This window comes from Brachypodium distachyon, chromosome 3 (assembly GCF_000005505.3).
Source record: "Brachypodium distachyon strain Bd21 chromosome 3, Brachypodium_distachyon_v3.0, whole genome shotgun sequence".
In the NCBI taxonomy this organism is placed as follows: domain Eukaryota; kingdom Viridiplantae; phylum Streptophyta; class Magnoliopsida; order Poales; family Poaceae; genus Brachypodium; species Brachypodium distachyon.
Genome location: NC_016133.3, coordinates 47436734 through 47440988, shown reverse-complemented (window position 1 = coordinate 47440988; position 4255 = coordinate 47436734). Strand labels below are relative to the sequence as shown.

Genomic DNA, 4255 nt, shown 5'->3' with positions numbered 1-4255 from the left:
ATAGGTAGTGGGAGATTTCTACTTAGATATAGAAGATATGATGAGGCAAAGCTTTAGCCTCCGTTTCAAAAAAAAAAAAGCCGCCCCAATCTTTATGGAACGGAGGAAGTACATGACTATATGCCAGGATAGATCTGAAAATGGCATTTACAGGGATGCAATTATGCCAATTGCAACAAAATGAAAACAGAATGAGCATTGCTCAATTAATGACAAGTCAAATTAAAATGTCGATCTCCAGCAAAACCCAGATGAATTTATAGCAGGCTAAACAGCCGTTGCACACTGAGAGGAGCAGTATGATTGTACAAGGATGATCAATATGTACTTATATACATAAAATTACCTTATATACAGGTAATTCAAGCATTGTACGGTAAAGGGGCACATGAAATTACCTTATATACAGTTCAAGCATATGCCTTAAAGTACTCAATGTATGTTCCAAGAAGCATTCACCTCTGGTTTAGCAAACTGATATAGATATAAGCACAATTGGTCCCTGTTATTGCACATGGTAGTAAAATTTTAGTCATGGACTTCTAACTAAACTAGATTACTTCCAATCCAAACAGCCTACTAGTCTAGCTGCAACATAAGTACTCCTCCGTCCGGAATACAAATCCACGTCACTTTTTTGAGGGACCGAGGGAGTATATATTTGTCTAGCAACCAGCCAAACAACTAATGAAGTTTCACGTCTTTTGCACTTCTTTGTGAACTATAGCAACAAAACCTGATACAGTTCTCCTCATGGTTCGCATATGTGTAAACGAAAAGTGAACCTGATTAAATGAACAAAATGAAGGTCAAACCAAACATTTGTGGAAACCCAACACGGAAAGCAGGACATTAAGCTAAGAAAATGGATTGTTGCTTAGAACTATCTAAAACATGTAAAATTAGCGCCCAATGTTTTTTTTTACCGTATCTGCCCAATGAAATGCTTTTTTTACCGTATCAGCGCCCAGTGCCTTTTGTCAAGAACATATAGGTTATGTCACCAGTAGCAGAAACAATTAAATTCATGATACTAGTAGAAGCAACAGATAACTTCGTGTTATTATCAATGAACTGAATTTACAGCGCTAATAACAGTTAAGAAGGTAAATCATGCACACTCAAATAAAGTATAATCACAACTAATGACACATAGATTATTCTATCTGTACCATCAGCCAAGAGCAATCATCAATGACTTCCTCTTGATCAAATTAATACAATCTTTTGAATTTACACTTGTTGCTCAACCACAGAGTGCATCATGGCAGAGTACTAGTTCAAATAGTAATCAGCGACAAATCTGGAATGGCACAGAGTGGTTTTATAGGCAACAGAAAACACCCAATTAATATCCATTCATTTCTTTGTCATACAAACAGAGCAAGATTTGGAATACAAGAACTAGAACCCCCCACACGCGGCCATACTCAAATCACAAGATCACCTGTTAGTCTGCGCAATTCACACTGGAATGCCGACCCAGTTCACTACTGATTACTGAATTCAGTTAGTTTACACACTGGTGCCGAAACAAGCCCGACGCAACAGCAATACACAATCAACTGCATATCTTCCCTATTACAAAGATCAACTAATCAAGCATGAGAAGGTCGTGCACAGATTAACATAGTGATCACCTGCAGAGTGCACCTAATGAACTAACAAACTGGTCCATCCCGGCAGAGCAGAGGAGCAGCTAGCCTGGACGCGATCACGCGATCCTCCGGCCGCCCGTGGACATCACGCAACGCCCGACGACACACCACGCTGCTAGCTACGACGATCTGGAGCAAACCGAAGCAAAATCTCCCGCCATGATCACGCGACAGGCACGCGGAAGCGGAATAACAAACTAACAACCTAATCATGCTGACTACACCACACCAACTAGAAGGCGCACGCCCGAATCGACGAGGCACGTGAGTCACACGAGTGATTAGCGGGGAGAAGGAGCAGAGCCTGGGTGCCTGGGATGGGAGTGGAACCTGGAGACCACCCTAGCTACAGGGAGAGGCGGGGGCCAGGCGGCGGCGTCGCGTCGCGTCGGAGGTCGTCCTGGGTGGGGAAGGAGTTGCAGCAGTAGCAGCAGCAGAAGCAGCGGCCCCACCGCCGGAAGCAACGGCAGTAGCACCACCGCGCGCGCGTCCGTCCCGCCGCCGTAGCAGCAGCCGCCGCGCCGGAGCTGTCCATCATCAAGAGAGGCAAAGAAAAAAAATCCTCTCTCAAGATCTAAAATACTCATTTTTCTCTGGTTTTTCTTACTCCACTTTTGCTTAGGCACAGGTACTCCACTAAACGCCAAACCTCCCGGTACCAACCCACCTATCTACATCCACGTGTTCACTTTCACTTCTTAATCTCTATGTACTTTTGGCTAATCCTTGGCACCCACGTTCTTCCTCTCCCGTTCCTCTCTCGTCTCTCTCTGTTCTCTATTCTCTTTTCTCCCCTTCTTCTTTCTTCGTCCAGCAAGAGCCCAAGTGCCATGGCAGGGAAGACCGACTCCGTTGCTGCGGCGCTTGCGGCCCCGCCTCCTCCTCCTCCATCCCGTCCCCATCCGGCACGGGACGGGCTCCTGCCGAGCTGCTGCTCCGCGTAATGCTGCTCTATGTGCCGCGAGGTGCTGGTCCGCGAGCTTCTGCTCCCCATGCTGCGAGCTGCTGCTCCGCGTGTCGGGACGCCGCGACCGCTGCTACTCCCGGTGCTCGGCCACCACTTCGTGCTCTCCCTCGCCAGGCCACGCGTCCTCCTCGTCCCTTTTGGGATTTCTGGTGTGAATTTGATGTATGTGCTACTATTTGGGATGAGTACATGTGATGAGTACATGATGTACCTAGCTGGTACTTGCATTTTTCTTGTTCACGTCTATTTGGTACATGGGATGAGTATTTGGTACTTGCATTTGCCTGCTAGCTAGCTGAAAAGTTCGTAGTTTGCTGCCTATTTCTTTTTTTCTATGTATTTTTGTTGTGGATCGATGTACTCGCATCACAAATTGATAAGGTATTTATCATATTTGTGATATAATTTTTGAGTACCATCATGTACCATGGATACATGACGAGGTACTAATTTTTGATGAATGTTTGAGCTGTGATATTTTTCTGGTCCATGATGTACAATTATGAGTTGCTGTACACACTATTTACACATGAGGTACTAAATTTTGATGAATCGTACATGACGAGATACTATGATTTGATGAATGTTTGTGTTTTTATTTCCCGGTACATGATGTACAATTATAAGTTGATGTACTTTGATTTGAGTACCATCACGTACAACTAAGTATTGAAGAGGTACTCGTCTTCTTTTGGTAGATGTTCATTCTGTGATTTGAGTACTGTCATGTACTCTCGTTAGTACCGATGGGTACATTAAGAAACGATCAATGTACCGTCATTTGTTGTATATGTACCATGACTCACTAAAATATGTCCCATGAGTAAATTATTTCGTCTTTCAAAATTTGAGCAACAAAAGAAGAGAGGAGAAAGAGAAGCAAAGAAAATACGAAAAATTGGTAGTGGTCAAGTCTAAAAGGGAAAGAAAAATCTGACACAAAAGCATTAATAAGTCTGCCACAAGTACTACATTTTTGTTAATCATCTTTCTCTAATACTCTCTCTCTCCGAAATGTGTGGTTCCTGCGGTGGGGGTAGATGCCGTAGGTGGCACAGCCACGGCTTTGCCACTAAACTACACTCCTCTAAAGCTTTCTAGAGAAGTCGACCCGAAACTTGGTTATGCTTCTAAATTATTTTATATTTTTATTCTAAATTTGTTTGGAAGCCTGTGGGTGACTGATTTTCTAGGAAGTTGGAAAAGGGTAGCTTTTCCGGAAAAATCGGTTCTGAAAGCCAAAATAAAAAACTCAATTAAGGGCTTCAGATCAATAAGTCGAAAAGATCAGGTTCTTCGTAAACCATGAGAATTTTAGGAAGTACCAAGTGCAACTCCATTTATCATAATCTATAAATTTGTAAGGATGAATTATTAAAGATATTTGAAAACTCTAAATCTACTTGTCAACATATTATTGCTAAGATATGGACTACACATGATTCCATAATGTTAACTCCTGCTACTAATTTTATATCATACGCAAGCGAGGAGCGACTCATGAGGTAGCGAACCAAACATGCAAAGTTAGAAGAGCGAATAGGTCGCAATTTGAGCTTTAATTCAAGTATCAACAGAATATTCATTAAGACAATAATCTTGTACTATTATGATATACAACCATAGAAAA

The 4255-nt window shown here is 42.6% G+C and overlaps 1 long non-coding RNA gene across 1 annotated transcript; it reads right to left on the bottom strand.

Annotated features, from left to right (window-relative positions):
• Positions 1–254: 254 nt before the first annotated feature.
• LOC106866323 lies at positions 255–3008 on the bottom strand. Its single transcript, XR_001406704.2, has 2 exons — positions 1989–3008; positions 255–785 (listed from the first exon to the last, which is right to left on the bottom strand). It is a non-coding gene; the product is annotated as an uncharacterized LOC106866323 (long non-coding RNA).
• Positions 3009–4255: the final 1247 nt, after the last annotated feature.